The following is a 20,017-nucleotide window of genomic DNA, read 5'->3' as shown; positions in this document are numbered from 1 at the left end:
GCACTTCTCCGATATGCCTGAATATGATGCTCCAGAGTCCACAAGAGATTGGGACAGTTGGCCATCCATCAGGATATCGACGTAGTTTCCTATCATTTTTGTAGTGGTCGATGGCAGAGGATTTTTCTCTTCGGCGGCCTCCATTCCAAGGAAGGTCACACCCTATAGTTTTCCAGGTTGCGGCGTCTAGGTGATCGGCTTGAGCTTCTTAACGCCGATGCAGACCTTGATCGGCGTTTTGGGGAGCATCCTCTCCAGGGACCGATGACCGTAGTAGTCTGGCCCCTTTAATCCCCCAAACCAACCAACCAACCATCCTCTCCAGCGGCTAGCTTGCGGTGATGGTGACCTACGTCGTTCTGCACCCACATTGAAACGTGGGACTTAAGGAAAGCAGGAAAAGGGGTGCACGGGGCCTAATCAGTTACCGTTGGTGGCATAGTAAACACATACACTTTATTTAAGATAATTTTTTAAAAACAATCATTAAAAAATTGACTGTAACACAAGCTACACTGACGGCTTAAGGCCTTATTAAGAAAGAATTCAAATTATTTGTTGGCTGAAGGCCACGAGAAATAGGAGTAATTTAAACAAAACATTATTTTTAAATAATTGAGACAATCAGACCAGATAAAGAAGGGAGTGATCCACAGACAGTGCTCCAAGGATCGACCTGAGAAAGATCCTACAGCTGTGTAAGCGGTGAGACAGACAGCCAAGAGTTATACTCACCTAACAGGATGGAAACTCAGAGAGTTTAAACGCCGATCAATGCTCTTACCAAATCCACCTGACGTGTGATAACCAGTACAACAACAGAATAATTCAACCGAGGACGAAGTGACAGACAGCACTGCGTCTTCAGAATCCGGTGTTTAAAACATCGAAAGGCAGAAGGAACCACTACAACCAAGGTAGAAAAAAGAAACAACAATCCATACCACAGTCAAGGAGGCTGTCGAACTGCACGTCATGCCGGACAGCATTGGCAAGACGAGGAAACGTACACTGCCGCAAAAATACGCTAACCTCCAGGGCAGGTAACTGGGGCGTTAGCGGCCACTAGGCAGTAAAATATCGCTGGTTGCACTTCACCAATAATAACACAAAATTCAAAAAATTATAACAGGCAGTAGAGGACGGCTAATAGATTCCGCCAACTCAACACGCTCCACTTCTTGCCGTTTGTCTCACTGCGACCCTGTGAGCAGCAATGCACGAACAAACGGCGTGATCACCAAATAGTGGAGGTTTCACTGCTGGATTAATGTTCACTCAACTCAACGTCCTGGGTCTGGCGGACAAAGAGGTTGTGGTCTTGGCAATTACAGCCCCTAGATCTGGCAATGCCTGCATGCTGCCAGCGGTCCTGGCATGTCCTTGCACTGTCAGATCTCTCTGCTGCTCCGTCTCACCTAACTACCAACACATACGACCTGGAAAGCACTTGACGTCCTTCTGTAGAGAAGCAGCCTGTTCACGCCACATAGGATTCATATGCTTTCCACTGTGCGCCAGCATAGTCCGCTGTAACTAGCTATGACGTCACGAATGTTGTGCAATACCTTAAAAATAAAATAAATAATCTGAAAAGTTAATAGCATGTGAGGACTGATGCTAAAATAATGATGTGCTTAGTTTCAGTTTAGTAACTTTAACAGTTTTAGAAATTTGGACGTTTTATGTAAAAATCATTGGCGCAACAGGAAGGAGCTAGAAACTTCAAAATGTATATTCGGGTTCCTTTTTCATTATAATTTAGTGGCAACAGCATGCTGGGTCTCAGAAAGTAATATTTTGGTTGAAATTCATGGTTTTCTGTTTTTGTGTCCTAAAAGTTTGGAAGCAAGATAGAATAAGTTAGTGATTAGATAAAGCTAGGATGTTTAGATCTAGGTTGAATGGAGGTACGCTATAATAATAAAGAGGTAAGAAGTTTCTAAAAGGTAGCTAAAGAACTATAGCTGTAGCGTCTCTCCAAAGGGCAAGTTCAGAGCTCATCTATTGCGTGCAGTACAACTAAAATAATTCTCTCAACAAAAGTATTTAACCTAGCCACATTAGAATTTTATTACAGAGACTTACATGTGTGCTGATTGCACAATTAAATCGAGAGCTTCATTGGTCTTCAGCAAATTAAGCAAATTAATTATTTAGTAACTTTAAGTGGTGTTTTGCTAGCCCACCAGCTAGTCAGTAAGGCAAATGTTGTCGGCTGCGCCTTCAGTGGTCCGCTCTGCGGCTATATAAATAAGAGCGTGCTAGCTAGAGTAAGGACCCAGTTCTCTTCTAGATTCGTATCAGCACGCACTCCGTGTCGGACCCGCGTTGTGCTTGTGCAGTTGCCAGGAACAGCCTTGGATGCCGTATTAAGTAACCCGATATGCACTTAACAATGAGTTTGCATTGGGGTAAAGTGTTAACTACGGAACGACTCCAGTGATTTAGTCTCAGTTTGAGTATGTCGTATTTTCACTTGTCACCGCTAGACAGACTTTCTACCATTACTAGCGTGGCGTATGATGAGTATTAACATCAAATTTTGGCGAGCGTTCACTTTGAACATTTACATCGATAACGATTATTGAAGAGTTTCGTTATCTAGGGATAATAGGATCTGCGCAATAGACTCTGAACAGCTCTGATAGTACAATAGCTGATATGGGTAATCATTTGTCTGGAATTTTACGCTTTATCGTTTCCAGAATATAGTGAAAATTGTTATAGTAAACTGCTTTTTCTGTGAATCCCAGACATCACCCTAAATCCTCAGAGTAGTGAACTTCAAAAACCAATAACTCTAATTCTCCATCACAGGGGGCACAGTGAACTCTAATTACAGGCATCACATTTTTATAATCACTTTCTGGTTGCCAACATGGTAGTTAGATAGCCTGTGTTGAGAATGGCAATACAAACAATAGAAATAATATAAAATTTTCCACCCGCCGCCCCACACTTCCAAAGATAGTCAGGTACTAGATATCGATAAACGCTGCCGCTGCAACTCGAGGACAGACAACGCTAGCAAACGTAGTGGTGCCAGTAAACAGAAGAATAAAACGAGACGCCACTATCCCTATTACACGATGCCAACCTACCAACGGCACCAACGCGAGCCGTACATGGCTAACACCTTGTTCGTCTCCGTCGTCCCGGAGTTGGCGTCGGCTAAGATCGGTCTGTTGTCTTCTGGCGCGGGCGTCATCAAATATCCGCCGCCTTTCTCGACAGTAGCGCACCACATGTCCCGGTCGTCCGCAGTGGAAACGTACTGATTGGTTATCCTGGATCCTCCAGACGTCATTCTTCCTTGGTGCCCAAAGAGGTCCCCATGCGGCATTGTAGGAACGTAGCTTCGCCTGGGTCTCGACTTTTTCACCGTTTTGAAGGGAAATTGAGGACGAAGAGATTGGGTTCAATGTTCCACTTCTTCCCTTATGACCTCTTGAAGCGTCTTGCTTTTTTGTTCGCCGTGCCAACCAAGTGCCCTCTGAATTTCCTCTCTCACTATCTGACGAAGAACACTTGTGAAATCAGTTGCTTACTCCATCACGACTTAAAGCCGTTCAAACTTCTTGCGCGTAATTCTTTTTTGATGTATTGTATCGATATACTGGCACCATTTTATAAAGCCGTCTGCTGCCCAAACCTCCTTCAGGAGTAGAGCTTGATACATGTCCTCCGCAAAACCCTTCATGAGATGTGCAACCTTGTCTTCCTCCTTCATTCTAGGATCCACTATTTCACACAGCTCCAAGACGTCTTGAATGTAGGATACTGACGTTTCCCCTGGACGGTGTGCTCTGCACTTTAGTTTATCTTCAGTCTCGCACTTCTGTCGTTGTGTGTTGCCGAAACACTCGCTCAGTTCCGCCTATAATACTTTCCAGCTTGTCAACTTCTCCTCGTTGTTCTCATACCATAGCTTGGCAGTGCCCTCCAAGTAGAAAAATACGTTAGACAAACACACGGTGTCATACCATTTGTTAAATTTGGTTGTACGCTCATACACCTTCAGCCACTTGTTTAGATGTTGGCCATCGTCATCAGGGAACCCGGAAGGATGTCTCATGGGGTGGCACACAGCTGATGTCATCGTAACGTCCTCTTCTTCTTCTGTCTCCGATAGGTTGGCATCTGTTGAATATGGCTCGAGCTCGGGTTTCTCACAACCTAAATGGCGGTTCTGTCGTAGCCTCGTGGGAGCCACTGTGTCTTCAATAATGTGCTCTATCACAAGGTCCAGTACCCAGCATTTCCACCAGAATAATGTCACGTATAAGAAGGTGTAAGTAGATGAACACTAACTTCAGTTAACTAAGGTTTATTCAGCACTTGCAAATACAAGAGCACGGAGCGAACTGCCTCCGGCCAGAACATATACAGTATATGAAGAGCTACAGAACATTCCAGTATAATGATTCTTGAGATTTGTGGATACTTCTAGAATGTGCTCGAACCGAATACAGAAATTCAAATTGTACAGTTCCGGTGAATTTTGAACTCACGACTCTGCATGCATTTGTGTAGTATCACAACCACTACACCACGGTGCAACTCAGCTTGTTCTCCGACAATATTGTATCGTGTTTTTACTTTGTAAATTGCTATTGTGGTGACTCACTGAATGATGTTTCGTAGGTAAGATTTCAAAATGATAAGATGTGTAAACTGCAGCGAATCTAATGCCATTATAATCTAATGAAACGTGAACTCTCTTCTGGATGGAGGTATGCCTCTATGCAGTTCTGTTTGTTTCATATTTCAGTAATCGTTCACTTCGTTGACATGTACAAGATACAACAGCATGCCTCACTTCTTTCCTCATTGCATACATCTTTGGGCAAGCAAAGAACATGTAAGTAAGTTTCTTGCAAAAGTGAACATTAAATATGTTGTGCTTGCGATCTGAAACCTAAAAATGTAACGAACACAGACCAGTACCAGTAAGCAAACAAGCATTGGTTTCGGAGTCCCAGCTTCACTTACTCTGTAGAAATACGCTAAAAGTGGAATTAAATGGATATATAAAGCATGTTTTTCACTTCACCTCCTTCTCTTCTTGTTTATTCAAAATATTTAAACAAAAAGCAAGTTACATTAACGCGCCTAAATATGTCATATTATTAGAGCAAATACGCAATGAAGAACGTAAAAAGTTCGAAACTGCCTTTCCGACACTATGTTACTCATGTAAGACTGTAATTTTAAGTTTTTAAACAATTGTTGTGTGCGCACGACTGTAATCATGATCAAGAAGCAATCATAAACAGTTGTCTGTTAACTTTTTGTACTATTTAAGATGGCGGCAGGCCCTGACCACTCTGGCTTCAAAACGACGTACATCGTAAATCGATCGTGTCATCCCACTTCTTCTGTTACTTCAAATGATTTTATATACCTATGATATTTGCATAATCATCAAATATGCAACATAGCCTTGTAACCTAAGACATTTATCTTTGACTACCAGCCAATCAATAACTTTCATACTATAGTCCGGGACCATGCTCACTGCACATGTAACGAGCATACTGATGTGTATTCCGCGGTTGGAGAACTTGTTTACTACATATCTGACATATATTTACGCTGGGACACTCAGTTTAATATATCTTGACGATGAAATAAAATGAAATTGCATCGTATTGCATTATTGGCTGGGAGGCCCCATCCGGGAAGTTCGGCCGCCGAGCGCAAGTCTTAATTCAGTCGACGCCACATTGGGCGACTTGCATGCCGGTGATGAGGACGAAATGATGATGATGAGGACAGCACAACACCCAATCCACGAGAGGAGAAAATCCCCCACCCGGTCGGGAATCGAACCCAGGCCCGCTGCACGGAAGGCAAGGACGTTTCCACGCAGCTACGCAGGTGGACAGATCTTGGCGGTGACTTCAGTTAACAGAGTCTAATTATACCGAACATGTAAGTAGTATTGCTACAATGAGTTTTAATCTGACGTTGGAATGGTATAATAATGCTTTTTTACTCTGTATTCATTTGCACAAATATTTTTTCAGTGTTGTACATGATAGTGACTTAAGGCCGAAATCATGATAGTGATATAAGATAAAGATCTCTGTACAGCCAAACTGCGGAAATATCATTGAAACATGAAATAAGAGTGTTAGATAGGAAGGCGACATTCTTCTCACAATACTTTGTTCGATAACCTTAGACTACCGATTGTTGTTGTTGTTGTTGTTGTTGTTGTCTTCAGTCCTGAGACTGGTTCGATGCAGCTCTCCATACTACTCTATCCTGTGCAAGCTTCTTCATCTCCCAGTACCTACCGCAACCTACGTCCTTCAGAATCTGTTTAGCATATTCATCTCTTGGTCTTCCTCTACGATTTTTACCCTCCACTCTGCCCTCCAGTACTAAATTGGTGATCCCTTGATGCCTCAGAACATGTCCCACCAACCGATCCCTTCTTCTAGTCAAGTTGCGCCCCAAACTCCTCTTCTCCCCAGTTCTATTCAATACCTCCTCAGTTATGTGATCTATCCATCTAATCTTCAACATTCTTCTGTAGCACCACATTTCGAAAGCTTCTATTCTCTTCTTGTCCAAACTATTTATCGTCCATGTTTCACTTCCATACATGACTACACGCCATACAAATACTTTCAGAAATGACTTCCTGACACTTAAATCTATACTCGATGTTAACAAATTTCTCCTCTTCAGAAACGCCTTCCTTGCCATTGCCAGTCTGCAGTTTATATCCTCTCTACTTCGACCATCATCAGTTATTTTGCTCCCCGAATAACAAATCTCCTTTACTACTTTAAGTATCTAATTTCCTGATCTAATTCCCTCAGCATCACCCTACTTAATTCGACTACATTCAATTATCCTCGTTTTGCTTTTGTTGATGTTCATCTTATACCCTCTTTTCAAGACACTGTCTATTCCGTACAACTGCTCTTCCAAGTCCATTGCTGTCTCTGACAGAATTACAATGTCATCGGCGAACCTCAAAGTTTTTATTTCTTCTCCATGGATTATAACACCTACTCCGAATTTTTCTTTTGATTCGTTTACTGCTTGCTCAATATACAGATTGAATAACATCGGGGAGAGGCTACAACCCTGTCTCACTCCCATCCCAACCACTGCTTCCCTTTCATGTCCCTCGACTCTTATAACTGCCATCCAGGCTACAACCCTGTCTCACTCCCTTCCCAACCACTGCTTCCCTTTCATGTCCCTCGACTCTTATAACTGCCATCTGGTTTCTGTACAGATTGTAAATAGCCTTTCAGTCCCTGTATTTTATCCCTACCACCTGCAGAATTTGAGAGAGAGTATTCCAGTGAACATTGTCAAAAGCTTTCTCTAAGTCTACAAATGCTAGAAACGTAGGTTTGACTTTCATTAATCTATTTTCTAAGATAAGTCTTAGGGTCAGTATTGCCTCACGTGTTCCAACATTTCTACGGAATCCAAACTGATCTTCCCCGAGGTCGGCTTCTACCAGTTTTTCCATTCGTCTGTAAAGAATTCGTGTTAGTATTTTGCAGCCGTAGCTTATTAAACTGATAGTTCGGTAATTTTCATATATGTCAACACCTGCTTTTTTTGGGATTGGAATTATTATATTCTTCTTCTATATCCGTACAAAAACATGCGGAAATCCTGCTACCACCGTTGTATGTCTCCCGCAGGGCCATGTGAATAAGATTAGGTCACAGGAGAAGCTCTGTACACGAATGGCAGAGGTCAGAAATTTGTAGAGTGCTTGAAGTATATAACCATAGACGTAGATCTACGATTTCAGTAGTGTTAATGTAGATGTAGATGCTGTAGAACTGGCGGAAAATTTATATAGTTCTACGATAAGTGTCTCGTGAAGTGTATTCATGGAAGACACACTGACGCCAACCAAGGTCTCGTGGTGTGGGATGCGATAAGCTACATCTCCTGTTCAGCTTTGGTGTTCCTGTGGGGAACGCTAACTAGCTCTCGATATATGTACAATGTTGTTACACCCGTTCTTTTACCGTTTCTTGCAACAGAAAACAGAAAAGTGATATGTTAGTCCAATGGGATAATACTCGCTCACACACTGCCAAGATCGACTGGGAGTCAGCGCCTGCACTGGCGCCACTTACTAATATGAGTGTTTCAGCATTGGTCGATACCCGGTACCTCAGAACAGCTTCTGCTGTTAATCTGTAAATGTAATCATTTCATATACTCCAAATACACTGTTGCAACGTTGAATCTCGACCGAATTGCAAACCTCTGAAAGAGTGTACTAATTTTTTTTCCGGCGGTATAGTTCATTTCGTTGGGACTATGTAATTTAGACAACCCCTAAGAAAATACTCGCGATTTCATTACACGTCTCTACTGTAATACAGTGTTCACACACTTAAAATCCACGGACTCTTCTACTACAACGTGACCACTCACATTTCACAGTAGTTCCGCGCCACCACGGCCCTTGTGAGACGCGAGGCAGCGCAAAGAGACCCACACGCGGAAGACCATGCACATCGAATCGTCTAAATATGAACGGTGCTCTTACCCACCGTACTGGAAATTCCGTGTGGCTAGGGCCTCCCGTCGGGTAAACCGTTCGCGTAGTGCAAGTCTTCGGCGACTTGCGTGTCGAACCCACTGTACTGAGATACCGTGTTTTCAAACGTCAGAGCACTAACACGTGTAATCTTCTTTAACTGCCTGGCCGCCAAATACGTTCAAGTGACTACGAGATCGTAGATAACACCGGTGTGCTTCCCGCGTCTAACGTGCTGGTGTCCTAGTATAATGCCGCGGTGAGCAGTTTAGTCTGTATTGCGACTACTAACTTTCCTGTCGTTTTAATTTCTACATCATATTATCCACAATTTGTAGTACACGAGGCAAATTCAGAGCACATCTCCTTGGGTGCACTGAAAGGCGGGAAACGTCTCTGAAAAGCATCCATATTCAGAAAGCGCCAAGCGTGTACTCGACAGCGGCGAAAATGTATCACTGACAATGGAGGGAGGGGTGACTAGCAAGGACGAGGAAGCGGGGGAATAAATGTGAACACGGCCGTACAGAAAATGGCTGGAGAGGCCCTGGGAGATGGAAGCAGCAGCAGGAAGCGGCGGAAATGGCGGGGAACAGACAAGGCGACGGAGGCACGGCGCCGCCGCACCGCCTTCCAATAGCTGCCGCTGTCACAGCTCAGGCCGTATTGTTATTTATGACTGCCGCAGAAGGAACCGCTGCGCGGCTTAAAAGCGGCCGACTTCCCTTTCAGCCTAACGACTCCCTCGTGACCCCGCAGAGGCAACGCCTTACCGTCAGCGTCGGCTGACGTGGTGACTACGATGAAAGCAGCTCGACACTTTGTGTGTATTGGGTAGATTATATGTCTCTGGATGTCAAAATGCTTTCATCCTCCGATAACATCAAATAAAGTTTTCAGATAAAAGTAAAGAACCCCAGATTTGCGTTATTAATCTGACATAAGAGAAAGCGGGAGAAAAAACGAAACAGGAAAATATGGAAAACTCAAGCAATCGTTTCATTTTTTATAACTGAAGTCGCTCATTAACTAATCGTTACACCTATACTCTTGCACGGATAGTTGAGAAAGGACGTTTCCAGCTTGAATAAAAATGTTCACACACCTACTGATGTGGGACAGTGTTGTGTAACGAAAGCGGAAATCTATAGCTCCTGGATTTTATATTCTGCTCACGAACTCCTGTAGGTGGCAGACTAAGCTATTTATTTATTGTTTCAGAAGAAAAGGAGAGACTGTTAGATCACTGATCCAGACGTATCTGTTTGTTGTATTGTTCCTCCCAGGAATTTCAACTTATCACTTGTTTCTCTTCTGACAATGTCTGTTAATGTGAAAAATGCCCGGTTGCACCATACATCTGAGTCAGTGTCAAACGTCAGGTCCCTCTATTTCTGGCTGGGTGAGTCATTTCAGAAGTCCGTGTAAACCAATTCCACTCTTGAAACTTTCTTTTATTTTCGTTATCCCTTCTTAGCTGTAAAGACTAAAAGGTAGGGGAGAAGGGCTACGTCTCTATCTTACACCCTTTTTAATCCAAGCATTTCGTTCTTGGTCTTCCACTCTTGTTGTTCCCTCAGGGCTCTTGTACATATTTTTTATTACCCATCTTTTCCTATAGCTTATCCCCTGTTTTTCAGAATTTCGAACACCTTGTCTCATTTGACGTTGCCGAGCTCTTTTTCCAGGTCGACAAAACGTATTAAAGTGTCTTCACTCTTCTGTACTCTTGCTTCCATTATCAACCGCGACGTCGGAACTGCCTCTATGGTCCCCTTACATTTTATAAAGCCAACCTGATCGTCATCTAACAAATTCTCAATTTTCTTTTCCATTTTCCTGAGTATTATTCTTGTCAGCTACTTGGACGCATGAGCTGTTAAGCGATAATTCTCCAATTTGTCAATTCTTGCAACTTTGGGAATGGTGTGGATGATATTTTTCCCAAAGTCAGACGGTATATTGCCGGACTAATATAGTCTACACACCAAAGTGAACAGTCTTTTTGTTGCCACTTCCCCACTGATTTTAGAAATTCTGATGGAATGTTATCCACTCCATTTCCGTTATTTGATCTTAAGTCTTCCAAAGCTGTTCTCAGCTCTGATTCTAATACTGTATTCCCTTTCTCATCAATGTCGACTCCTGCTTCCTCTTCTATCACCGCCTCAGACAAGTCTTCTCCCTCGTAGAGGTCTTCAGTGTGCTCTCTCAACCTGTCCGCTATCTTCTGTGCATTTAAAAGAGGAACTCCCATTTCACTCTTAATGTTACCTCCCTTCCTTTTAATTTCACCGAAAGTTGTTTTGTCTTTTCTTTGTGCTTAGTCAGTCTTTACAATTATTTCTTTATTTTTTCCTGCAGCCATTTAGCCTTAGCTTGCCTGCGCTTCCTACTTATTTCATTCGTTAGTGACTTATATTTCTGTATTCCTGAATTTCCATGAAACGTGTTTGTACTTCTTTCTTCCATCGAACAGCTGAAGTATTTCTTTATTACCCATAGCTTCACCATAGTTACTTTCTTTGAAATTATGTTTTTCTATCCAGCATCTGTGATTGCCATTTTTAGAGGTGTCCATTCTTTTTCAGCTGAACTGCCTACTGAGCTATTCCTTATTGCAGTATGTAAGCCTCGGACAGCTTCAAGTGTATCTCTTCATTCATCAGAAGCCGGCCGGGCTGGCCGAGTGGTTCTAGAAGCTACAGTCTGGAGCCGCGCGATCGCTACGGTCGCAGGTTCGAATCCTGCCTCGGGCATGGATGTGTGTGTTGTCCTTAGGTTAGTTAGGTTTAAGTAGTTCTAAGTTCTAGGGGGACTGATGACCTCAGAAGTTAAGTCCCATAGTGCTCAGAGCCATTTGAACCATTCCTCAGAACTTCCATATCCCACTTCTTTGCACCTCGACTGTTCCTGACTAGTCTTTTAAACTTAGCCGACTCTTAACCACTACTAAATTGTGATGTGAGTCTATGTCTGCCCCTGGGTTCACCGTATAATCCAGTTTCTGATTTCGACATCTCTAACTTAAACCTTCCCATATCATCCGTCCTTTTCCTAGTACACCTCCTCTCTTTTGATTCTTTAATAGAGTATTCGCTGTTACCATCTGAAATTTATTGCAGAACTGAATTAGTCTTTCTCCTCTTTCATTCCTAGTACCAAGTCCATATTCCCCGTAACCCTTTCTTCTACTGCTTTTCCTATATCGACATTCCAATCCCTCTTGACTTTCAATATTTCATTTCCCTTTACGTACTGAATTTCGGTACTTACAATCATTCTAAAGCTTAAGCAAACTTCCCGCAGTACAATTCTTTGATACCAAAGGGTGGCCGCTTCCAGTGACTCTCGTGCTGGCGAGAGAAAAAGCTCCATCGTTGGGCGCCAGCTTTGTGTATATCCCCACTGCTCGAGATTCACTCCAAATCTTGTGATACTGAGTGTCTTCCAAGCTACTCTGTCCTTTAGGGGCCTTCATACCTTCACTTTAATTGCGCAGTCCGTCACGTGTGACGGCATATCTTAGTGAGGACCTGAACGATTACCGGAGGCAACTGTGCCGTTCAGACTGGCCGTTCTCATGCACCCGAGACTCATCCTTTGTGACGACAAACGGTGCAGTGCCCTTAGATGATAATACGTTTCTTACACCCTTGTCTTAATCTGTATCCGAAGCCTACGCCGTGACCGTCATGGCCTCCATGACATAAATCGATCTTTTGCCTTTATTCAATGTTACTTTAATTTTCATGAGCTCTGGGATATAGAATGTGCTGCATATTCACACCGGATTAAAAAAATTCTGACTGCGCACGATATCTTGTCAATATCAAGGCGATGATAATCCATTCCTCCTGATTATTACGTTCTTCTTCATTATTAGATTTCGTTCCGCATTATCACTATTTTATTTTGTGTGGATAACCCCGTACGTATCTGACCAGAAATCCTGTTAACTCTCCTTCAAAATAATTATCATTGTACTTATCTTCCATTTCTCTATCGGTTTTCTCTAACATACCAACACAACTAGAAACACCACATTAATTTTGTCTTCGAGCTATTCTTCTAATCTTCAGCATTCTTCTGTGGCATCACGTTTGAAAATCTTCTATTCTCTTCTGATTTCACTGTACTCTAAATACGTCCAGAAAAGACTTCCATTCACTTAAGTTTATGTTTTATGTTAAAAAAGTTTTCTTTTGAGAAATGCTATTCTTCCTATTTCCAGTTTGCATTTTATATCCTCTGTACTTAGGTCATCGTCAGGTACTTTGTTATTCAAGTAGCGCCTGATTCGGTTCAAATGGCTCTGAGTACTATGGGACTCAACTTCTAAGGTCATTAGTCCCCTAGAACTTAGAACTAGTTAAACCTAACTAACCTAAGGACATCACACACATCCATGCCCGAGGCAGGATTCGAACCTGCGACCGTAGCGGTCTCGCGGTTCCAGACTGCAGCGCCTAGAACCCGCACGGCCACTTCGGCCGGCTTGCCTGATTTAATTCGACTACATTCCATTACTCATCTTTTACATTTCTTGGTCTCTGTTCAAGACACTACGCATTCCGTACAAATGCTCTTCCTAGTCCTTTGCCGTCAGCAGATCTCATAAGTTTTGTGTCTTGTCTCTGAACTTTAATTTCCTTTCCACATTTCTCCTTGGTTTCCTCAGAGCTTGCTCAATGCAGTTATTGAAGACGCTATAACTCTACCTCTCTCCGTTTTCAACTGCAGCTTCCTTGTAATGCCCTTCAGCTCTTTTCAGTGCAATGTGATTTGCGTGCATGTTGTACAATAACCTTTTCCCCCTGTATTTTATCAGTTCTATCTTGGAAAAGAATGTAGTCAAGTCAACGTTGTCAAAATCTTTCTTAAAATTTACAAACAAACGTAGATTTGTCTTTTTTTCAATCTATCCTCTACGATAAGCTATGGAAGTCAGTATTGCCTCGCGTGTTCCTACATATCTCAGAAACTGAAACTGATATATAATGTAGATAACTTGGTATAAACACCGACGATAATCAAAACTTTCACCTACACGAGACAAATCGTTTGGCAGACAATCATTAAAATTCTTAACAAAGCAGCATCAACTGGCCAAAGAAGCTTCCAAATGCCTTTACGAGCAATAAGAGCGTATTACAATGCCATCTTGATTGCTATTTTTATCTACAAGTCGATGCGTTTCTGGTGATACTGTGCTCATTACCACTGAATCTAGCAGTAAGACTAAAATATAAGCAATATTTGCCCAATAAAGCTCACCATGATAAGGAAGGGAAGCTATTCAGCATAAAGCAACATCGAAAAAGAAAACAAGGCAGACACTAATACTGGACAGCAAGAAATCTGGGACAGGACAGACACCGGCAGAAGAACCTACCAGTTCCTTTCCTAACCCATCATGAATGTCGTAATTTTGCCCAGTAAACACTAATTGTCAGGGCATAGTCGACATCCCAGTTACTCGCTGAAAATAAGACATTGCACGACTGATACTTCTGAATTGGTGGAATCGGCTCTCCGGATCATCTTGTCTGGGAGTGTGACAATAGACAAGATGTTATAGATCTGGACAGAAATGTTTTTGGTAATATACAAGTCGTAGCATAATACGAAATGAGGAACTTTGGAAAAAAACTGAACCAGCTAACGGTCAAAGTATCAACTTATGAGCAGGCAGAGACAAGGAACAAGAGGCTGTTCATCATGAACATTAGGCGCACCAATGCAGAGTACTCAACTACTATGACCTTCCGGAAGCAGTGAGCAATTAGCAACGGGGAGTACCAGGAAGGATTTACTGAGACAGTAATAACCATCTCCCCACCTCTACACCTTGGGTGAATGGCAGCACAGCCCCTATGAATCCTGAGTTGTGCATCAGCGTGCCAGCTGTTTTCTAGACAAACGATCAAATCAAGTTCTGCTTCTGACACCAAATACAATAGCGTAGTGTAGTGTAGCGCAATGCAGTGTTCTGTAACGTAGTGTGTGTGTGTGTGTGTGTCTGTGTGTGTGTGTTTGTGTGTGGTAGGTGTCTATAATCATAAATTACAAAATCAGTACATTAGTGTTGAGGAATTCGTATGTCTTCTGGGTTCTGGTTAAGCAATTATCTGCATTCCAGAGAGTCAAACGGTGGTACGTAGATCTTTCTCTTTGTTCAGTTTTATGTACATATTTGCTTTCTTCCTTGAAACACCAGTTTGCTGAGTAAATTAATACCTTAGAAATTTTATGATTTGACTCGAGATCTTAATCCAGTTTCCAGTATCTTTGCCCGACGGTTTTTGGAGACGCTCTGTGCACAACCTCTGCCCTGATTTCAGCTGCTGTCATTCAAAGCCAGTCGATGAATCTTACTACATTCATATGGTGAAGTTGTCTTGGGCAAGCACCCATGGTCTAGGACTAGCGTCTTCGATTGGTAGTGAAAACATTCTTAGTCATGAGTTCGAACCCTGCCACCCCTTAAATTGCACGTGCTGCCGAAGACTTCCGGCAAGAGAAGTGACCATCATTCTGAATCGACCTTGCCAAAGAAGGTGGAGGAGCGGTCAGAGGTTCACGGTACTCTCTTGCCCTTGAAGTGGGAAATCGCCCTTAAAGGCGGAATAATCAGCAATGATCAACGGCATGGGGGTGCAGAAGGCTGCGAAAATCACTGCATTAAAGACACATAATGCATATCTACAGGACAAGTAGCTTGTAACTGTAAAAGTGTCATGATGATCCCTCCATTGGCAAAAGATTCCGCAATAGGCCCCAGTTCGGTTCACCGGGAGGGGGATAGCATGGGGGATGTGACCACGAGAAAAAGATTGAAGAAACAGCAAAAGGGCAACATTCTACGAGCCTGGGCGTGGAATGTCAGAAGTTTGAATGTGGCAGAGAGGCTTGAAAATCTGAAAAGGAAAATGGAAAGTCTCGATCTAGATGTAGTCAGTGAAGTGAAATGGAAAGAAGACAATGATTTATGGTCAGATGAGTATCGGGTAATACCGACATCAGCAGAAAATGGAACGAGAGAAGGATTCGTTATGAACAGGAAGGTAGGGCAGATGGGAACAGTCTAGTGACATGGTTGTCATCAGAATCGACAGCGAACCAACACCGACAACGATAGGTCACTTATACATGCCGACGTCACAGGCTGAAGACGAAGAGGTGGAGAAAGTATGTCAGGATACTGAATGGGTAATTCAGTAAGCAGAAGTAGATGAAAATCCAATAATCATGGGGGATTGGAATGCGGTTGTAGCAGAAGGAGTAGAAGAAAGGGTTACGGGATAATATGGACTTGGTACTAGGAACGAGAGACAAGAAAGAGTAATTGAGTTCTGCAAGAAATTCAGCTAGTAATAGCGAATACTCTGTTAAAGAATCACGAGTATACTTGGTAAAGGTCGGGAGATACGGAAAGATTTGAGTTAGATTACATCATGGTCAGGCAGAGATTCCGAAATCAGATACTGGATTCTGCCGGGAACAGATATAGCTTCAGATCACAATTTAGTTGTGATGAAGAGCAGGCCGATGTTTAAGAGACTAAGTGAGGAAGAATCAACTTGCGAAGAAGTGGGATACACAGGTAGTAAGAAATGAAGAGTTACGCTTCAAGTTCTCTGAGGATATAGATATCGCGATGATGAATAGCTCAGCAGGCAGGTCAGATTTAGGGGAATCAGAGAAGTTGGAGAGAAAACAGAGGTAAAAAGTAATACAGCAATACAAATCGCTTAACAATGTAATAAACAGGTAGTGCAGGATAGCTAAAGCGAAATGGCTTCATGAAAGATGTGAAGAAATCGAAAAAGACGTGGTTGTCGGATGAACTGACTCAGCATATAGAAAAGTCAAAATAACTTTAGGTGGAATTAAAAGCAAGGGGTGTAACATTAAGAGTGAAGTGGGCATTCCACTGTTAAATGCAGAGGAGAGAGCGGATAGGTGGAAAAAAATGGTTCAAATGGCTCTGAGCACTAAGGGACTTAACTTCTGAGGTCATCAGTCCCCTAGAACTTAGAACTACTTAAACCTAACTAACCTAAGGACATCACACACATCCATGCCCCAGGCAGGATTCAAACCTGCGACTGTAGCGCCTGGACCCGCTCGGCCACTTCGGCCGGCGATAGGTGGAAAGAATGCATTGAAGGCCTCTGCGGGAGAGAGGGTGGAGAGCTTATCTTATGTGACAGAAGAAGAAACAGGAGTCGATACTGAAGGAATAGAAGATCCACTATTAGATTTTAAAAGATCTTTGGAAGGCTTAAGATCAAATAAGGGAGAAGGGGTGGGTAACATAACACCAGAATTTCTAGAATAATTGGGAAAAGTGGCAACACAAAGTCTGTTCACGTTGGTGTGTAGAATGCGACATAGTCTGGCGATATACTACCAGACTTTCGGAAAAGCATCATCCTTACAATTCCGAAGATTACAAGAGCTGACAAGTGTGAGAATTGTCGCTCAATCAGCTTAACAGTGCACACAAGCAAGTTGATAACAAGAATAATACCGTATAGCGAAGAAAAGAAAAGAAAACTGAAGATGTTTTAGTGACGATCAGTTTCAATTTAGAAAAGATAAACTCACCAGGGAGGCAGTTGTGAGGTTGCTATTGATAATGAAAGCAAAACTAAAGAAAATTCAATGTACAGTCATACTCAAAAGTATCGGAACGACATGAATTGCATTTCGCCTGATTCGCATGCAACCGGCATAACGCAGCTGTCTAGCAGGTCCTCTAATCGCTCCTTGCTACAGTCGTTTGACTATTGAAAATGGCTCCAACATGTCACCACTAGAAAACACTGCTCTGTATCGCAGTAACTCAAGATGTAAAGTAATACCACGATGCTACAAATATTAGGGAACACCTTATCACAGATAAGACTGTCATTAAGGCTTGTAAGCTCACATTTATTACAATAAATGACACACCTGAAATGCTACCACTGTCATTATTACGACAGATAGGTAATGCACGTAGTGCGTTCGTCGTATTCGTCATTTCCTCTTCAAAGTAATATACAGTACTTATTATTTAACACAAAATGACATTTATAAATTTAAGTTATCCACGAGCAGCTAGTTAACAATATGTATGAACTTCAAATGACACGACGAACCGTCTCGTTCTGCATAAGGATTCAAACCCAGGTCAGGCAGACTAAACAAAGATTTCGTGACTGACGCAATCTAACAGTCATTTCTGATTAGGCATACAGATAATGATATACCTCGATTTTAGACAGCATCAGTTAGCAAATATCAACTTTAAATTACATAACGCAAACATTTTTAACGGACGCGAATTCCTCCCCAGCATCTATTATCCCTGTTAACGAACTACGAGAGATGTTAAATATTCGCTTCTTCACAAGTAACTTACTTGAAATGCCGTGAGGTAAAGCTTTGTGTTGGACAGGGATTCGAACCCAGAACCTAATCGGATTGATATCGAAACACAACCAACTGTGACATATCGGATTTCCTTGGCAGTACCTAGATGTTTTAACTGAAATGTCGAGGCGAAACATTAATTTTTTCCTTCCCAGGACTCCAACCCGGCACCTATCGCTGTTATATTCTAGAGAAAACGAACGTTAAATATGGGTTTGTTGCACCAGCAGCGGCATGTGAGCATGTTTGAACTAGAAATAATATGACGAAGAGTTCAGTGCTCACTGGGAATAGAGCCCCACACATACCGTTGTTGACTACACACAAAGAGACGTCAGCTACCGAATTTTTCTCCACCAGCAGCTCGGAGTAACATCTTGAACTTACAGTGACCTCGCAAATAGTTCTGTGTCCCACTGGGAGTCAAAAACGGCAGACATCGTTAGTGTTGACAACGAATGAAGAAACATTAGAAATCAATATTATTATCCACCAGCAGATAGGTATTCTCATGCTAGAGCTTGATAATACATAAAGAAATCTTTAGTGCCGGGCCAGGATTCGAACCCATTCACACGTAATATGTGGAGATGTTGACGAATCTGCAGTTTTGAACACATAACAAATTATAGCCGAGCTGTATTGCCACGAAGGGATCAAATTCCGCGTTAAGGGTGGTCTGAGTTCCATTCTCAGTTCAGAACCAATTTTATCGACATACAGAAGCCCAGATAATAGATGGAATAAGTGTCCTGTGACCCTACATAGCGTTTGTTTCGTCACTGGAAATAAATAACTAGTATAAGAAAGGTTACTGGGGATAGAGTTTCTACATGTCGCCACTCCAGACTTTATTGTGGTTCAACCTAACGTCTACTTGGCAGAGAAGGAATATCATCTTTAATGTGAATTTCAGACCACACTGCCATTATATCTTCTTCACTTGGTGTAGTCAGAACAGAATGGAATCTTTCACTCCCTATCTAAAATCATTGACAGAAGTGGGAATCGAACCCAGACCATAGGAATAAGAACCTACAATTTTTTTTTATGAAACACCTTAAACCCACAGGCTGAGTGAAAACTTTCATATAACCGAAGTAACCGACAGTTATTTGTAGCGCTAATAATTAGGAAATTATAGCTCTATTAGATGAATCACAAAGTTGACGACTTCAGCGATTTTCCGACAGCTGATTGGAGCAGCCCTAATTTCTTCATCTTCTAGTGTGTGTAAGTGATTAAGTGTATCTGATGATGACCCACCAAGCAATCTATTCTAACCAATAAATACACCATGTGATCATAAGAAGCTACACAGTACGAGCACTCCGCTCATTGCCATAAGCAATTTCATTGCTATAAGAGGACAAGAACAAGGTGTGTGAAGCTTGATATTCATCCTGTTTGTGACAAAAATATAAAAATAATACTTTCACGAGTATCACTGTAAGACTCAGACAATCGTGTGGGTCTTAAATTTTTGTGAAAATGAAATAAAAATTTCTTACCATTAATATACCGTTCTATGAATATTATTGTCGTAAAGAAACACTCATTCGAAATATCTGTTCCAAGTTTAACGCAGGAGTATCAAAGGGCTAAATACTATGAAATGAGTCAAGGTATTCATTAACAAAAACAGACAAATCGTAGTAACATAATCTGTATATTGTTGCCTGTATTAGCGATAATGAACTATCACTGCAGTGCTTAATGCCATCCATGGTTGTACTAGCTACATTTAATCAACGAAATTAGGAAAAATGAGTGCTAGTTTGAAAAAGCTGCAGCCTCCTCAGTAATACCGAGCAGTTTCAGTTTACCTACTATTGATTCCTAAATATGTTCATTACACTGGTGTGAAAACAGTCATCTACATCTGTAAAGTGAGTCTTATTTACAGACGCCAGTACCTGTCACACTGCTTTACAACAAACACTGCTACTTCCCATATAATTCAGAGGAAGTTTCCATCTATGAATCTCCATAGTTGGTGATTTATAGAAAAAGTATGTTTTTACTTTTCTTATAAACTAAGTAGGATTTCCAGTT

This window comes from Schistocerca nitens, chromosome 8 (genome assembly GCF_023898315.1).
Source record: "Schistocerca nitens isolate TAMUIC-IGC-003100 chromosome 8, iqSchNite1.1, whole genome shotgun sequence".
Lineage (NCBI taxonomy): Eukaryota > Metazoa > Arthropoda > Insecta > Orthoptera > Acrididae > Schistocerca > Schistocerca nitens.
This window is presented reverse-complemented; position numbering follows the sequence as displayed.